The 19,784-nt window shown below is 44.1% G+C and overlaps 1 protein-coding gene across 1 annotated transcript in view; it reads left to right on the top strand.

Annotated features, from left to right (window-relative positions):
• Positions 1–18,967, top strand: part of tshz3b (teashirt zinc finger homeobox 3b) — a 105,221-nt gene extending 86,254 nt beyond the window's left edge. Inside the window, exon 6 of the transcript XR_005943464.1 lies at positions 18,712–18,967. The gene's annotated coding sequence lies outside the window, so the exon portion shown is untranslated. The remainder of the gene's footprint in view (positions 1–18,711) is intronic.
• The last annotated feature ends 817 nt before the right edge of the window (positions 18,968–19,784 follow it).

Here is a 19,784-nt window from a genome sequence, read left to right as displayed (position 1 = left end):
GAGGAAGAGAGACAACATAGCTCCTCAGTGGGCCAGGAGGCTCTCAAGGATTACCCTCGAAGGGAATGGGGGCAGGTGGCTAGGGAGGCAAATTCCCAGAATCTGTACGCAAGACCTGGCAGCAATGCCATAAGAAGTCTAAAGACCTCACGTAGGTGATTTAAGATCAGTAAATGCAACTCCACATGACATGTCCTACCCATCACACCACCAATCTCTCACGTTGTTCATTGCCCCATAACATCATGACGCCCAGCAGCACCCTCTGGCACTCTGGACTCAAGGCTAATATCCACATACTCCACCTCACCCTCACAAACATTCTGATGCTGCCAGCCACACTTACCTCTCACTGCCACCAGATGCCTCCAACTATTCAGCTATGACATGCACATCATTCAAATATGATCACTGACATTTTGCCCCCCTTCTTGTGGGGCTAGGTGGAAATAATACAAGGGAGCAGATCAGTGGACAAGGACACCTGTAGTTCCTGACCCCTCAGGAGGAGATGACTCTTTGCAGCATGGGGTCACTCCAACAGAGAGCATGGCATCTAGCGTCACTAAGACCATTGAGAATGGTGGTTATGTCTATGCCTCTTCTCAACAACCAATTTATCCTCATTCTGCTATCTGACATGATCAGCAAGCAACTGTTGGTGTGTCCATGGATCTCTTGCTTCCCACCCACACCCCTTTCCCTCACAAAAACTTTTCCCTACTGAGTTCCTGCTTTCCGACACCCAGGCCGGATTTTCGCCATGAGAGAGAGCCTCTCCCGCATGGCGAAAATCCCGGAAATGGCTGAAATTTCTAATTCCCACTCCTGAACCCAACATTCCTCATCGCCGTAGGGGCAGGACTTCAGTTGAACTGGGTTTGGTGCATGTGTGAATCGTGGAGCCAGTTGGCCATTTAAACCACGAGCTGCCTTCACTGACTTCTGATATTTGAACCCTAGTTCAAATTGCATGAATCCTGGAGTTCACAAATTAGACCAGGTCAGAGGACATCTGAAGTTTTTGGATTCTTTGAATAGCCAAGGTTTCCTTTGGAGAGGTAAGGTACCCCTTTAGATAGGGTCCCAGGACACCCTTGGAAGAGGTAAGGCACCCTTTGGGATTGTTAGAATCACACATGATTATGCAGTTTTTACGCACAAACTCATTGCAACTTTCAAGCTGTCAAGGAACCATACAGCAGACTAGGAAGTACCCAGGAAGTGTCAAACCTGTCTACAAAGTGTCCAGGAAGTGTCCACAAACCACAAAGTGCAAAGTGTCAAAACTGCCCAGGAAAGAACTGTCCAAGGATACTAGCTGAGTTGACATGGTGGGGGGGTGGGGGGGCACAGCGGAATGGGTTAAGAGTGGCGGGTGGGGAGCATAGGTTGTAATGAGCTGGCACTAAGTTAGGATAGGGGATATGAGGGACCTTGAGAGGTTGGGTAGAGGTGCATGGGTTGGCATTGCGGGTGCAAGTGGCCATGGGGTGTCGGTGGGGTGTATGGATCAGCAAGGTTAGGGTATAGGGCATATGTAGGGGGTGAGGTGTGAGGGTTGGAGGGATGTTTTTTGCTTTATTATTTTTTATTTGTTTATTTAAACAAATTACTGGAGAACAGAGGCAGACCACGCACCCAGCCCGCCTCTGCTCCCAGCAGCCCCCGCACTCGTTCCAGGGTCAGCCGCCCTGACTCCTATTTCAGCCCAACCTTCCAACCAAAAATCCAAGGTGTGGGCAGACATTTTTAAAGTTCGGGGACACTGAGCCGGGTAATCTCCCAACTCAGCGCACCTGCCCAGGGGATGAAAACCTGGGCCCGAGGAGCTGTTACCTGTCCAGCCATGGCAATCCCAGGAGGAGGAGAGAAAGAAGCAGCACTGATAAAGATGCCTGATCACTTAAACCGACACTCGCCGCCACCAGCTCAGACACTGGCCCTGCATGTACTTTAGAGATTAGCACATGGTGAGTCATTTGTGCACAAGTGAGCTGCAGCCAGGCCAAGGGGGAAAGATGGTTTGTTTGCCAGGTCACTAAAGAGTAAGGTCACAGATAAGTTCTGCTAAAGAGGGTTCAAGTGAAGAATACAGGAGAATGCTGATTGGCTTGCATACTGAGATGCTGGGTGAGTTGGCTGGCTTAAGAGACAAGCTCCTGTCACTGTCACTGAGCATGGAGAAGTCCAGCTCAAAGTTGGCAGTGGGCGTCTTAGGGAGCTTCCACTTTCTGCAGCCTCTGCTCCATCTCCCTGTCATGTTGCAGGCACAGAGGTACTGCCACTGTTGGCCCCATACCTGTTGCAGCCTTTTGTATGGACTGGGCACCCAATCTTCTGCCCTTCCTCTGGGGATGCACTAACACTCCCTGGCAAATTCAAGAACTCACCGCAACATCCCCAGCAACACTCTGGTACCTCCAGACACTTAATTGTAATAGCAGAAATTCTTCAAACTTACCTTCCCTGCAATTTGAGTGCTTGGCCCTAAAGAGCACAAGAGCTGGGCCCCTCTTGCAATTCAGTGCTTGTTGTTTACAGCGTGACATGCAAATTCATTGTCTGGACCTATACGGTCAGGATTAGGTGACGTAATTAGCCATAGTCGACAAGGGGCCATAGGCATCTCTCTTTGTTAGAGAGAGGCCACTGGTTATATAGCTTGATAAGCACCACTACACATCAAACATGGACAAGGCAAGGAGACAGGCCTCCATGAACAACCACAGCCAGTATGGGGATTTAACCCGTGCTGCTGGCATCATTCTACACCACGCTCTAGCATCTAGCTAACTGAGCCACTCACCCATGTGTTCCAGATCCTGGCATTGCATCAGCTAGTTGGGCTGCATGGACTGCATGGAAGTAGCTGATGGCAGAGTACGCCTGATCAAAACAGCTCTAGGCCTCCACGTGTTGAAATTCATGCCCCCTAGAACTACAACTTAAGCCATTCATAGTCAATGAATGGAAAATCTAAATCTAGGTAGCAAGTTACTCACCTGTTTGTTAAGCAGGGAATAGTACATGGTATTGAAAGAGTTCAAGAGAAAGGGAGACAGTAGTTATAAAATATGGCAGAAAATGTACAAAGTGAAATGGAGGATAGCCAACAATCATTATTCCATAGCTAGTAGGAAAGCTTCAAAACATTCAAAGCAAAGAATCATCTGGCCGCACATCTGATCAGCCTGAACTTTAACAGAAACTTGAAATCCCTTCAGGGCTTTGCATCTGTGTGCTGTCAATATTCACTTAATTTTACTGCTTCTCTACCATGTGTAATGGAGACAGATATGAACTGAATCAAAGTTAGAATTCAACATAGGCTATTTCATGTTACTACACAATTATCCAAATTTTGCTCAACATGAATTATTTGGGGTTTCGGTTTCTCTGTCCCTTTAAAATATGGCAATTCATATTTGTGGTGGTATCTGAAGAGATACAAAGGCTTGGATTCTGGCTGGTGGCTTGGTTTGACTAGAGCAAGTGGGAACAAAGAATTCAGGTGGGAAATCCCTTAGTTGCTCAATTCATACAGCATATAATATGTCAGCTGGATTTTAAATGTTCTCACGTTACTGCACAGTGGGTGTTCCTATGCCACGCGGACTGCAGAGGTTCAAGAAGGCGGCTCAGCACCACCTTCTCAAGGGCAAATAGGGATGGGCATTAAATGCAGCTTAGTCAGTGACACCCACGTCCCATGAAAGAATAAAAAAATTGCAAGAGTGCAATTTGAATATGAAAATATGTAATAATTAATAACAGCCCAGTCCAATTTGTGGTAGACAGGCAAAATCTATTGCAACATGGAATTGGTGCTATAGTTCTGAGTGCTTGAAAGAAAAAATATTACAGCATTATGGAGAAAAAGCAGGGGGATAATTGGATAACTTTGCTAAAGAGCCAGCATAGGCATGATGAGCTAAATAGCCTCCTTCTGTGCTGTATCATTCTATGATTTTATGATAATAATTGAGGTTAGTCACAGTTTTCTTGTGAACTATGCATGATGGAGTTCACCAATAGAACATGGCCAATAAAGGTCAGGCAAATTGTGAACTTTAAACAAGCCAGTTCTTAAATGGAGAGCTGCAGGATTTTGCATAGGAACACTTTTGGTTATGGATTTTTCAATTCCTAACAGTTGTATTAGTGGATTTTTTAAAACTGTAGTTTTCCTTCCTTCAGTTATTTGGCAGCTGGTGGTGCCAGCCAAGGTGAATGCCTGTGGTACAGTTTTGTGTGCAATAATCCCTGGGTGTCCATATTAGTTTTGGCAGAGCAGTGTACTATTTCACAACAACTTAATTCGAGATTACTTCACTCAAGCAATTCCAATTTTGGTGCAGACTTTTTTTAAGATGTAATTGTGAACTTTAAGATTTGCCCATTTTAATGAATTCTGAAAATCATATCACTGCGAGTTTTTGGCAGTTTTGAAAATCTAATGTCTGTGCGCACTTCCTGTCAAATTTGTCCATTATAAATTCCTATGTTCAGATTCATAATGGAAACTGCATATAAACTTGTCATGTTGTAATTACACCATCCTGCCAGTGGTGATGCTTTAGTGCTTCAGTTTTATATCTTGCAACATCTCAGGGTGTACTGCAGAGAAACACATATGTCCCAACTACCTCTAGCTTCCAATTACTGGAATCTTTGCTTTATAACTATAAATAATAATAATAAAATCAAATCAATATATTACAAAGGAATAGGAACAGAATGAATACTTTTAAAATTTTGACTGAACTATATCTCCATGCTAGGTCTACCCTGCATCATCTGAAGGCAATACTTGGTCCTGTCTGCCCATATGTTATGCCACAAGTGAATAACCAGTTACAATATAAATACATTATACTTGTATGTTCTTTCAGTCTGCCATACATGAGATATCACACTCTGAGGTTACACTTGATGATTGGTTCAAAGTAAAACAACAGGAAATCAAAACTTACAGGGCATAAAATTTTCAAATCCAAAGTAAAGAAAGCAGTTGGAAAACCAGCAATGAATAAACTACTATAGATTTATGGAAACAACTCAATTCTAAATAGCTAACCAAGAAAAGCTACCAACTAATCAAAATACTTTTGAAATTTTTGTCTGTAATCTTTCCTCGATGCCTCCAAACAATGAGCTTGAAATTAGTTTCCTGTCACATTAAAAAACAAAAATAATTACGCATTTCACAATAACTGGTAAAACCTACTCTTATGATTGTCTTTGGGAACCTTCATTGATATATTTACATGTAAGGTTCAACCTCTCTATAAAGTCAAGCTTCTTCTTTTTGCTAGACCTATCACTCTGTCAGTTTAGCTGAGTTATTAGCTTCTTCCTTGGTTGTAATTCCCAAGATTATGCAGGTTGAACATATGCACAATTTTTCAGAATCCATCAGTTTGATTATCTCATTGCAACTGCTCGTGTTGTACCAGGATGTTTGAGTTTTTGGTACAGGGAGTACATGACCAGTGACCTTAAAGCACAGTTCCATTTTAGAAGATGAAGACAGCATGCTACGCTTCAGACTTCATACAAAATTTTGTTTGTTTGGTGTGGAGAATTTTATTATTTGCTGCGGTGCTTCATGCCAGGTTGGCCTGCTCTCATCTAACTTTGGAAACTAAGTGGCTAATGCTCTTGCTGCTCTGGGGCTGTGATAAGTTAAAAGTTGCAATTTCCACACAATCTTGCCCACATCAAAGAGAAACAGAGTGGACATTGTGCAGCTTTCAATCAGTTCTGCAAAGTAAGGCCTGCCGCTGGCAGGCTTCAGTCACAGAAACAGAGCAGCTTCTCAGCCTTGCAGACTATCAGAAAGATCCCACCAGTTAACACATCATCTCTGGCAACTTACGAGGATCCAATTTTGCCATTTTCCTACAAATATCTGGAGGTCATAACCAACAATCTCACTGTGAAACTTTCTTTGAGATTGGCAGGTATGATAGCCAGATCGGTATAGGAAACTTTTTATTGTTGTGAGTGAGAACAATTCTGGAGAGATTGCAAGGAGAGTTGGTAAATTTTAACTTTGTATGAGAGGTGGGGGGGAAGATAATATTTTTTCTATTCCTTCACTGTAATCTTTCTGTACGTGTATGGTGAGGGGTTACTGTCTGTTATTGGAGCCACAGCACAAATATGAATCCTGACTTAGGAAAAATAAACATCCCAAAAAGATTTGACTTTTTTTGTTGGGGGTATAAAACACACACGTTCCTAATGACAAACAAAACACTAGAATGGGCCTATTTCTGTGGGAGAAATGATTTAATGTTATGCATATGTACCCATTTTCCTTGTATGCCTAGAAAAATGATCTCATTCCTATGACAAAGGTAAATACCATGGATGTTGTAAGTTTGAAATAAAACAGAAAATAAATGCTTGATAACACTCAGCAGGTCAGGCACATTTGTGGAGAGAGAAAACCACATTTAATATTTCAGTTCAATGACCTTTCACCAGAACTGAAAAATATTACACGTGTACAGGTTTTAAGAAAATACAGAGGCAAGAAGAGTGGAGAGGGGAAGAGAGGACGTAAAGGAAGGTTTGTAATACAGTGGAAAATCAGGGAGATTTGAATGATAAAATGGATAATAGTGCACAGCAATAGATGGTTGTAATGGGGCATGTTAAGAAGCAAAAGATGCCCTTTAAATTGGGAAGACAGATTGGGTGATCGTTTTGCTGAACACCTCTGTTCAGTCCACAAGCATGACCCTTATCTTCCTGTCACTTATTATTTTAATTCTCCGCCCACTTCCACTTAGACCTTTCTGTCCTTGCCTTCTTATACTGTTCCAATGAACCTCAAGAGAAGTTCAAGGACTCAAAACTAAGTTTAACAATTTCAGATCATAACCTCTTGCCCTATTCTTTTAGACAGGAGGTAATAGTTCTGCTATTGCCATTTATAGCTCCTCTAGACATATCTTTTGTTTCTTTACTTGTCCCACTCCCATCCATTTTTGCCTTGCACTGTCAGCCCTTTTGTCATTTTTTCATTCCTGCCTTCCACCCTATCACTGACCTTCCCTTTAATTCTTCTATTTCTTCCTGTCCCCCTTTCACTGGCTCTATACTTGCTTAAAACATCCTCCACTCTCCAGTTCTAATAAACAGCCATTGACCAAAGAAGTTAACTCTCTCCACAGATTCTGTCTGACATGCTGAGTATTTTCAGCATCTTATGTTTTAATTTCAGATTTCCAGCATCTGCAGTATTGTATTTTAATAAGTAGTCATTGGTTTGGTGATTAGATTCCATACCCATGCACTAATTTTATGATCCAAGAAAACCCTAGGCAATTCTCAATAAAACCTGAACAAAAAGACATTAACAATAAATACATCCCAGTAAGGAAGTGTGGACATGTCCTCTTCGCTACATCAAAATCCTTCTGCTTGAAAGGAAACTCTATTGATTCATTAGAGAAAACAGTGCCCAAATTCAAACTAATGGCATTATCTTTTATTATCCTCTGGATTTCTCCCTACTGCTGGAACCTCAAAGATGTTGCAGTGATTATTAATCTGGATCACTCAACCAGCTGGAGTTTATTACCATGAGTGTGATGAGCCCGTTCAAAATCCAGAGGGAGCTCAAAAGCGAGTCATGTCCTCTATAGTCAGCTTTTGTAGGCAAAGGGATAAATTAGATTTCTGAGCCCTTTATACTCCCTCTGAAACATGAATTGGACTTACTTGCATTATATATCCTGATCGGAACCCAGGGTGGCTCCTTCTTGTCCTGGCATTTTGAGGGTACAGCAAGTGCTTTAAGACCATTGATGGACATAAGGTGAACACGAGCAGGATCGAGCATTTTCATGATAATGAGCAGGAGACAAAGATATCCCTAAGCTTTTGCAGCTGTGATGAAAGGAGAGGAATAAACTGTCAAGAAGTTACTTCCAATCTTACAATATCTGTAATAGTAGATTACACATTTCTCAAAGTGTTCTAAATACATCCATGGCAGACTTAGTGGAGGGATAGGGGTTGGGGTGCAGGGTGGGTAGGGGGGGATGGTTTGGTCGGGGCGCAGGGTCATGTTCTCCAAATTCTTCAAAATTATTTTGAAGTCTGCTAACATTGTCAGTTTGCTCCCGTTGCTCCCAAGAACACCTGTTACCTCTCTTTAGGCTTTAAGATTTGCTGCAAACGTGTGCAGTTTCATGCTCACTCACTGTCAACTAAACCCTAGTTCTGTCACTGACAGACATCAAGCACCGTACACTATCAACGTTTTGTTTTATAGAAGATATTGGGCGGAATCATCCCAGACTTGCACTAAGTGACGTAGCGGGGGGGGTAGAACGATGTTTTACCTGTTGGCCGCAATGGCGGCTCCTCACGCCACATCGTCTCAACCCGCTGCATTAATTATGCATTCCTGGGAAACACACCGTTTTGGCGGCAAGTGAGCTCTCGTTCACCCACCACACCATCACCTCCCCACTTCATTACGCTGGTCACCATACTTAAAGTGCAGCCACACGCATGCCTCTCAGTGCTTCCAGCTCAGGACTGCTGCATGGAAGACAGGATGGCCCCGAAAGGCACAATGACTGCAGCCCCCAGCTTCAGTGACTCAGCCCTCGAGCACCTTTTGAATGCCGTGGAGGCCGCCGTGGTGCCCTCTACCCCTACTCTGGCCACAGGATGGGCAGCTGCATCACCAATCCAGCATGGGAGTTGGTGGCAGCAGAGGTTAGCGTCAATACCCTGCAAAAGAGGACAGCCACCCAAAGCCACTACAGGATGAAAGCTCTAAAATGTTCCACCAGGGTAACTCACTCTTCTCATCACTCTCAACTCACACACTCAAAAACCCATCACATGTCCACAGGGATCTCACACCTCAAGGGACAACACCACTAACTCTCACATGCACCCTCACATCTCCATCAGGCTTATACCCTCTTGAGCTCACGTCCTCATCCTGTCCATGGATCTGCTCACCACACAAACATTCCACGTAGTGCCTCACACTCTCGCCATCTGTATCCATACAGGAGAAGCTTGCTGACAACAGCAGGGAGAGGTCCCAGGCCAGGGGTGGAGTGGCCCACATTAGGTCCCTCACTCACTTTGAGGAGTGTGCCATCGCACTGACTGGTGAGAACATGGATCGTGCCTGTGGTGAAGGTGAGGTCGGCAGTGAACATCCCCTTGAGGATCCTGCACCACATCAACCCTCTCTCAACACAACTGTGAGTGCTCTCTCTCCTGCTTTTGACTCTGCTGACTTACACTAATTATCTCTACTTTGGTTCACAGGGAGCTCTGCCAAGCAGCTGACACCCTCAGCCAGCCAGTCCCTCAGCTCCATCCAGGTCCTCACCTCTATCCAAGAGGACCCCTCCTCCATTGGAAAGCTGGAAATAAGCAGCCTGGAAGACCCTTCACAGCGCTTACCCACATCCTCCACCAGCGCAAAGACACAGACCTCGGTGGGACCTAGATCTAGAGCAGAGTCAGGTTCACAATCTGGTGGTCACCGCACGGACACATAGCCGCAGCAGGAGGAGGTAGGTTCAGCCGAACTTCCTGGCACTTGGATGATTGCTGGGGAACAGGCATCTTTGAAGTCCGAGTCAAAGGATGAGCCTATGGATTTGGCCTGCCAGCTCATCCTGGAGAGTCAACAGAAGGCAGGGGAACATCACACAGAGCTGTTGGAAGCTCTCAACAGAGTGATACGTAGGTCAGAGAAGTGTGCCGCCTGCTCTCTGATGAAGTGGTGCCCACATGTGCACATATGGAGGTCTCCATGGGAAGGATAGCGGATGCCAACCTGGTCCAGCAGAATGCGGAGATATGTGCAGACCTGCACTCCATTGCAGGAGCTATGGGTGAGTTCCTGCAGTGGCAATGTGAGAGGGAAACTGGGAACTTTGACTTCCCCTCAAGGAGTCAGACGGGAGCCCCCGGGCACTCAAAGGAAGGAGCAGCAGCTGGACACCCTGGATTATCCACTTAGGAATCTCAGAGCCTGTCCTCTCCCTCTGAGTCCCCTTTGCCTGTGACCCCCTCAACCTCATCCTCTGTCACCACAGAGGTAGCCATTGAGTGAATCTGGAGGAAGATGTGTGTGTGTGGCAGGGCCTTTCGGAGCCCCGTGCGAGCGCTCTCACACACACATGGATCCTTCCCATATCACACTAATCTCACTGTCCTCAGCATTTTCGCTGCTGCCTCCTGGGGTTCACTTTCAGTTGTCTATCTGAGCTGACCTGCATCTCTGCCCACCCAATGATCACACTCCCATGCAGCACCTGATCTTGCCCACCACGACTGTCATTTCACTTTCGATTTAGGCAGCATGGTTGTGATTCAGATTTTCATGTGCATCCCATCTTTTCCCCTCCCCCAGTCACCAATTTTCTTTCCCCCATTACTGTTGACCCCCCTTGCATCACCTTCCACCTCCCCTCTGTGTCCTTCCAGGCACAGCCCTTTCCCTTAGGGGATATCCAGGGCAATGTGCATGTTCCCTTCCTTCCCAAAAATACTACCCCCATCGACATTCACCTCCCCGACCTCTTCATTCCTACCCATAGGGTGTGTGTCTGCCTCTGTGTCCCCACGAACCCTTGTTATCCCTTTTACCGCTACTGTTGAACCCTCAGTCTCCCACCATAGTGCCTCACTCTGCCCTTAGTCATTCTCACCATTCTCTTTCCACGCTCACCCTCAGTTCACTCCCCAGGAGGTAGTCATGGACTCAGCAGGGCCCACCCGAGCACATTCTCCTGGACTACTCCTCCTCCTTCTCCACTTGGAACCCCTTCCCTGCTTGGATCCCATCCCCTCTGGGCCAAGATGTCCTCCCCCTTGGACCTGCCTCCCCTGGACTTCACCCCCACTTAATCCTTCCCCCTTCCTGACTCCTTCAGACACCCTTACTTCTTCCGCCATCCTTAGGCCTCCCAACTCATTGACCCTTTCCTCCAGCCTTACTTCTTTCTCCATGCTTCGTCCTTCCCCTTCCCAACTCCTTCCTCCACCCTTACTTCTTCCTCCAGCTTTACTCCCTCTGCTCTCCGCACTCCTTCCTCCCCCCGGACTACCTCCCCTCTCTGCACTCCTTCCCCATCAGAACTCCTTCTTTTACACCTTCCACCCCACTTGACACCTATCTCCCCAGTTGTCATCTCCTCCCCTGTTACCCACTCCCCCCCCCATACTCCCTCCCCCCTTCCAACCTTTCCCTGGCACCTTCATTCCCCTCCACCCAACCTCACCCCATCCTGACACCTTTATTACCCCCTCCCAGCCTCACCCCATCCTCACACCTTCATTCCGCCCTCCAACCTCATCCCATCCTGACATCTCTTCTTCTTCCTGTCGATTCTAGACTTTCCTCTCCCATCCCCACCCCTGGTACATCTCATCTCTCAAACACAGCTGGGCCTTCTTCTCCACCACTCGACCACCATCCATCGTGAGCAGACCCTCAACGGTCACTTTCTAACTTCTGTGAGCTGCTTCACTGCAGAGACATGTTCATGAGAATCCATGCAGCATGCCATGGATGTTCCTCCAGAGTGCCATTGCTGTTGGGCTCCAGCATCTTCTGCTCCTCTGATGTCCATGATGTGAGCAAGGTCCTGGCAGTAAGTCCTGACTTCTGTACGTCATACTTATCAAGACGTGTTCTGCACTGACATACACTCATGTCAACGTGGGCAGTGATCCAGCATGGGGGAATGATTCCAGTGGGCTGGCCTTATAATGATATGCAGATGTATTACAATGAGGTTCCTGACGTCTGATGGCAGGATCACAGCTCACCATCAGCGGGCTGAGCGGGCAATCACAAACTGGTTTCATGACATCACAGAACTGATTTCTGGCCTTCTCGCCATATCGTCGCCTCGATGCCAAGCTCGCCCGACACCAGTGGGCATGGAAAGTCCCACTCATTGATTCAGTTTTCAGCATGATGCTTTTTAATCTCTGCTAAATTTCACATTTTTGTTTTTGCCCAGCAAGAGTCCTATCCTAGGTGGTAACTTGAACGGAATTTCTGTATTCATCCATTTCAGTCTTTTTCATCATCTTGACACATTAGAGCCAGTCTAAACTCACCTTTCCCAAGTCTGTCCATCTTATGCACATTTTGTTGAACTCCCCAAATACATTTCACTGTGCCTGGCTCGAATTTATCCATTTTCATCTTTTCCCCAACAGCCTGAAGTAGATCATTATGTTCTATAATGCATTTGTGGAAAACAACCATATAATGGCAAAGCACAAAAGAACCATCATTAGAAATTGAGGAAAATGTTGCCAAGATTGTGCACAGCTCATTGTTCAGGGAAGTGAAAATATATTTACATCTTTCTCTACAGTTGGCTGTGCGCCTAGCCAGCATCTGAAGGAACATAACATATTATAACAATGCAAGGAGTGTGTTCTTCAATTTTTGCCAGTGACTCTGGGATCACCATAATAAATGCAAGCAGATAACGTTGATTTGAGACACGGAAATACAGAGAGAATGAGTAAGAGATAGAGACATGCACACAAAAAGAAGACACGAGTTGGACAAAGACAAATAAAACAGCAGGAGAGGGAGGGAGACGGAACAGAACAGAGATCTTATCATTTTATTATTTAAGTGCAATTAACTGTTGTTTTGCATTTATTTAATTATGCTAAATTTCAAAACGATATTTAACACATCAACAAATACACCATATGTTTATGCTAATGCTATGGAATTCATATCCAAAGTGATGTTTCAGTGTAACATTTACAAAGTATGTTTTTAACATTGATGATATCAATTTGAAATATGAATATGAACATGGTTTCTATATCTGGAATGATTTTAATAACATAAAAGAAGCAGTTAAAAATACAAAACAAAAACAGAATTACCTGGAAAAACTCAGCAGGTCTGGCAGCATCGGCGGAGAAGAAAAGAGTTGACGTTTCGAGTCCTCATGACCCTTCGACAGAACTAGTTAAAAATACAATGTTATTAGCCAATACAAATGCATTGCAGAATGCAACTATAAGTAACAAATTAGAAGTGTAATAAATTACAATCACTGGAACATTCAGGTACAATCAAAATCAAGAACAATTCAAACAATCCCTCACATCGATCCAGTTGTGCCTATTGTGAAAGATACTCACAGTATTAGGATAGATTAAGATAGCACAAAACTCAACAGATAAGCTTTGCGACTGCAATCACCTATTCATGAGAGACAGAATAAGAGGCACTTCTGCTCATTGACATACACTGAAGAGGGAAATAGTTAAAAGACAGGAAAGAAAAAATTGTATGCATAATACACCTCTCAGCTCCTCAGGGTGTTGTAAAGAGACAGATAGTCAATGAATTACTTTTGAAGTGTTGTTTTGCAGCAAATGTGACAATTATTTTGTGCATAGAAAGATCCCACAAAGGCATGTGATAAACCATTTACCTGTTCTGGTGGCAATAGTTGGGGGACAAATGCTATTCAGCACATTAGAAGAAACCTCCTTGCTGTTATTGAAGTTGAACCATGGGACCTTTTATGTCTACCTGAGTAGGTGGACAGAGCCTCACTTTAATCCCTCACCTGCTGGAAGGCACCTTCAGCAATGTTGTACTCCCTCACAGTTGCACTGAATTAGCAGCTTAGGTTGTATACCCATGTTCTGCAGTAGGACTTGAACCAATGTGATCTTCTATCTCAGAATCATTAGTGCTAGCAGTATGCCAGAGGCCATCTCTAGACTTGATTATCCTTTGCTCTCTTGGCCAGTCTCCAATTCTTCAGCCTCTGTAAAAATTCAGCTCATCCAAAACTCTGCTGCCAATATCATATCCCACACAAAATCCTGCTTATCCATCACCCCCCCAGTCTCGCTCACCTACATTTGCTTCTGGTCCCCAAAAGCTTGGTTTATAATCATCATCCTCATACTTAAATCATATATTTCAAAGGTCTAGGTGTCACTGCCAAAAATGAAATGTATTACCCATCCCCAATTGTCCTCAAGCAAATGGTTGTAAGCTTTCTTCTAGAAGTGTTGCAGTCCATGTGGTGAAGGTACTCCTCAACTCTGTAACTTGCTACAACTCCACAAATTGCCCCTGAATTCTCCATTGCTCTGGCTGTTAGCATTCTTGTGCATCCCCCTCCCCCAACAACTTGCCCCACTATTAGTGGCCTTGCCTTCAGCTGCCTAGGTGCCACATTCTGGAATTCCCTTCCTAAACACTTTTGCCTCTATACTTCCCTCTCTTCTTTTAAGGGTCGCCTTAAAACCATACTTTCTGTCTAAGTTTTGGTCACCCCTCCTAATACTCCCTTAACCTTAGTGTCCATTTTTGTCCTATTACATCGCTGTGAACTCCCCAGGGATACTTTCCTATGTTAAGTATGCTGTCTGAATGGAGCTTGTTTTAGTTGCAGTAAATTTGATGATTTTTGAAAGGACCAAAGCTATAATGACTGATTTAATTAAAAAGAAGGAAAGGTTATCTTGCTCAATTGTTCAAGAACAATTATAAAAGTGCTGAGCTCAGTTGTGGAGAATTTAGGCACTCTCATTGACAACTGATAAAAACAAAAAAACTGCGGATGCTGGAAATCCAAAACAAAAACAGAATTACCTGGAAAAACTCAGCAGGTCTGGCAGCATCGGCGGAGAAGAAAAGAGTTGACGTTTCGAGTCCTCATGACCCTTCGACAGAACTTGAGTTCGAGTCCAGGAAAGAGCTGAAATATAAGCTGGTTTAAGGTGTGTGTGTGGGGGGCGGAGAGAGAGAGAGACAGAGAGGTGGAGGGGGGGGTGGTGTGGTTGTAGCGACAAACAAGCAGTGATAGAAGCAGATCATCAAAAGATGTCAACAACAATAGTACAATAGAACACATAGGTGTTAAAGTTAAAGTTGGTGATATTATCTAAACGAATGTGCTAATTAAGAATGGATGGTAGGGCACTCAAGGTATAGCTCTAGTGGGTTTTTTTTTTTATTTTTTTATATAATGGAAATAGGTGGGAAAAGGAAAATCTTTATAATTTATTGGGAAAAAAAAGGGGGAAACAGAAAGGGGGTGGGGATGGGGGAGGGGACTCACGACCTAAAGTTGTTGAATTCAATATTCAGTCCGGAAGGCTGTAAAGTCCCTAGTCGGAAGATGCTCCGAATGTGGTCTCCTCTACATTGGAGAGACCAAACGTAAACTGGGCGACCGCTTTGCAGAACACCTGCGGTCTGTCCGCAAGAATGACCCAAACCTCCCTGTCGCTTGCCATTTTAACACTCCACCCTGCTCTCTTGCCCACATGTCTGTCCTTGGCTTGCTGCATTGTTCCAGTGAAGCCCAACGCAAACTGGAGGAACAACACCTCATCTTCCGACTAGGGACTTTACAGCCTTCCGGACTGAATATTGAATTCAACAACTTTAGGTCGTGAGTCCCCTCCCCCATCCCCACCCCCTTTCTGTTTCCCCCTTCTTTTTTTTTCCCAATAAATTATAAAGATTTTCCTTTTCCCACCTATTTCCATTATATAAAAAAATAAAAAAAAAAACCCACTAGAGCTATACCTTGAGTGCCCTACCATCCATTCTTAATTAGCACATTCGTTTAGATAATATCACCAACTTTAACTTTAACACCTATGTGTTCTATTGTACTATTGTTGTTGACATCTTTTGATGATCTGCTTCTATCACTGCTTGTTTGTCGCTACAACCACACCACCCCCCCCTCCACCTCTCTGTCTCTCTCTCTCTCCGCCCCCCACACACACACCTTAAACCAGCTTATATTTCAGCTCTTTCCTGGACTCGAACTCAAGTTCTGTCGAAGGGTCATGAGGACTCGAAACGTCAACTCTTTTCTTCTCCGCCGATGCTGCCAGACCTGCTGAGTTTTTCCAGGTAATTCTGTTTTTGTTTTCTCATTGACAACTCGCAGGTAGCAGAATTGAAATGAAGACAAAACTCAGAGCACAAAGCTCACATGATGAGTTTGTGAAATTTTTATTCAGTTCACTTATTGAGAATTCATTGTTACTAGCTTAGAGACACCAGGGCCTCGGAATTACCCCCCTGCTCCCAACCCACCCCCCAACCACCCCAAATGATGGGCAGGAGAGACTAAAGTTAAAAATTTAAATCTGGGAACATGTCCCCAACTCTGCACATATGCGCCTGTTTCCATTCTTTACTGTGCTGGGTAGCGTACCATCCAAGTGTCCCATTATGGAGAGGTGAGGAACTTCATTAACATATTTAAATCAAGTCACCAAGCACAATTTTAAAATTAGCAGTTCCCAGGACTTGGGAATCCTGGCAGTAAAGAAAAGGCAGCAGCTGCTGCCTCAAGAAGGCAAGTATTTTTTACCGTACTCCTTGTGGTTGAGGAGAAGTGGGAATGCTTCCCCGAGCGCAGCAAGCAAACCTGATAACCTCCCCAGTGATGGGACCCATCCATTTCAGCCAACTCTCTGTAAGGCTCCTACCTTCTAATCAATTTTCAATCTGCGCCCTAATATTACCTTCATTTCATGCACTTTTATTTTTGCTAATAATCTTTTGCAGAACCTTATCAAGTGACTTCTGGAAGTCCATTTAGAAAACAAAACTTTCCCCTATCCAACTTATTAGTGAGCTGTTCAAAAATTTAACCGGATTAGTCAAACATGACTTAGTCTTCACAAAGTTATATTGACTTTCTTTGATCAGCTGCTACATGTCCAAATGCTCAGTCTTGATGATAGATACCAGGAGCTTCCCTATTAATGTTTATCTGCCAAATCACAAAGTTACAAGTGAGCAAGTCAGCATTCCGTCATGAATGAAAAAACATCCATATTCACAATTTTCATGAAATATTCAATGCATTCCAACAAGCATAATTAATGTTAGCAAAAATCACTTTTAACCAAAATATTTTAACATTTCACATCCCAGTTATTTACAATGGTACAATGTATAAAGCATAGATAGTGATTTCTTTCATCAAACACATGTTGCACATTAAAAATGTAACCCACAGTCTTTACACTCAGACTTGAAATAGAGAGACTAGATATCGGGGTAATTACACGATAATAACCTCGTTACATAGTTCAGATGACATCCTAAACCATCAGCTCAAATCTTTGTGTATGGCCCATTATGATTTTTGGAGACATAAATAACTTAGTAAAGTGATTTTTATCCCATTCGGCTGCCCTATTGGCTGGCAGTTAAAATTGCCAGTGTGACTTACCCGCATCAATCCCACCTTTTGAAATTTTAATCTGTTCTCTTGAGCAGGTGGCAAAGACCTGGAGCAAGTATAGTCCTTCTTTAAATATTTTGATTTTGTTATGATAACACATCGTGACTTGATGGCATTTTTAACTGGAGGACTGATCAGAAGAACTTTTCCAGCAGATGAAGACAGTGAGAAGACGATGAAGGGCTGGAACGAACCCAAAACAGGCCCATTTATCTTTAACTGTCCTTTCACCTTCTTAATGGGGTCGGAAGAATAGCAGTGCTCCACCAGGAGCAACAAGGAAAGTTTTAGTTCCCCTACGATGGGCTCCCTCTTCCCTCAGCATCCCCCCTTCCCCCCACCCCCCAAACACTGCAATTTACCTTGTTGCTGCCCACTATTACTGCACTGCTGGCCAATAGCCTCCTGCTGCCTGAAATCCTGCATCTTGGGTAGGCAGCTACTGGCAGAATTTCAATTAAATCTGGGCTTCATGCTGTCAAGTTTAGGGGGATTTGGCACTCACCTGGTTTCTTGCTCACCCATTACCTGCATCCTCAAAATCAGAGCTAATAGCTGAGAAATTGGACAGGGCCTGAAAACAAGTGAGGGCCTAGTGCCACTTAAAGCTAGCCTGTGCTATTTAAAGCCAGCTTGCATCCGGCCTGAAGCAGATGCTGGAACTGGTTGCAGGATAGAATCTGAGAAAGAACACTGAATTATGGCACAAAGGGCAGAGTGCAGCTCCAAGATTCTCTGATGTTGTGCTGTACATTTTGGTGCAAGAAGTGGACAGGAGAGCGGTCCTCTGACCACAGAAGGCTAGGAGGCCCTCCTGACAAATAACACAGAGGTAGCACATAGCTATTACAGAATGCCAAATTCCACTTTCTGCGCCATTAGCCTCACACACTGCTCCAAGTTTGACACCCTCATCACTCATTTACCAACAATCTTTATTAACCACTCCTGATACATAAAATTCATAGCTTCATCTCACCTGCATTCTCTTAACACTGCTGCAAATGTCACATCCACATTTCAAAGCATGCACTTACTGCCAGCTATTCAACCATGACATTCACATCACCCAAACACATTGTGTCACACTCACTAATATACATCCCCCTCTCCTGCAGATCAAGATGGCACATAACCAGAAACAGCAGGGAGCAGGTACAGTTACATGCCCTTAACCCTATAAAGGAGATGGTGCTCGCTATCATTGGAGCAGCCATGACTAAAACTGTGGCCTGCAGTGCACCTGGAAGCACAGAAGGTGATGTTATCCTCAAACCAAACCCATCTTCTCACACCTCACTTCTTTCTCATCCCATAGTGACTTCTCATTTATAAGTTACAGTTTGTGTAAGTCTGTACCTCTTGCTTTGCCCACCTTCCCTCATCACAACTCTACCCTTGCACATTTCTTCTTTCGGATACCCAGGAACTACAAACTGGCCAGGCAGTGGTGGAAAAGAAAAAGATGGAAGAACAGAAAGACAGTGATGACAAAAAAACCCACTCAGCCCTACACTAGCAGCTACCAGCTCGGAGACTGAGAGTGACCATACTTTAGAGAATAGCTCTGCATCTATCAATGTACAGGTCAGGTGGGCAGAAACGTGACAAATGGAATTCAATCTGGAGAAATGTGAGGTAATATGTTTTGGGAGGGAAAACAAGTCAAGGGAATACGCAATAATGGGTAGGATACTGAGAAGTGTAGAGAAACAGAGATACCTTGGAGTGAATGTCCACAGACCCTTGAAGGTAGTGGGACAGGTAGGTAAGGTGGCTAAAAAGGCATACAGGATATTTTATTTTATTAACCAAGCCATAGAATATGTGAGAAGGGAGGTTTTGCTAGAACTGTCTAAAATACTAATTAGAATGCAGCTACAGTACTGCATACAGTTCTGGTCATCCCATTAAAGGAAGGATGAGAGGGTACAGAGGAGATTTATGAGGATGGTGCCAGAAATTGAGAATTTTAGTTATGAGGGAAGATACGACAGGCTATCGTTGTTTGCTTTGGAACAGTGTAGTCTATAAGATTATGAGGGGCCTTAATAGACTGGATAGTAAGGATTTATTTTCTATAGCATAGAGGCCAATAACCAAGGGCCATAGATATAAACTAATTGGCAGAAGAATTAGAGGGAGTTGAGGAGAAATACTTTTACCCAGAGGGTGTTGAGGTCTGGAACTCACTGATTGAAAGGGTAGTAAAGACAGAAATTCTTGTTGCATTTAAAAATTACTTGGATGTACACTTGAAGTTCCAAAACCCACAGAGCCAGGAGCTGCAATGTAGGCTTAAGCTGAATAGTTCTTTTTTGGCTGGCACAGATGCAATAGTCTGAATGGCACCCTCCTGTGCCATAGATTTTCTACACTTCTATATTTCTATGTATGTGGTGAGACTCCAGCACAAGTGGATTGCAACCAGGACAGGAGACAAGGGCGGTACAAATGCATCTTGCCAGACAGCGAGGTTGCACAGAAGCGCTGTTGCTA

Source organism: Carcharodon carcharias, chromosome 7, assembly GCF_017639515.1.
Source record: "Carcharodon carcharias isolate sCarCar2 chromosome 7, sCarCar2.pri, whole genome shotgun sequence".
NCBI classification, from domain to species: domain Eukaryota; kingdom Metazoa; phylum Chordata; class Chondrichthyes; order Lamniformes; family Lamnidae; genus Carcharodon; species Carcharodon carcharias.
The sequence above is the reverse complement of the archived record's forward strand: the minus strand, read 5'-3'. Positions and strand labels throughout refer to the sequence as shown.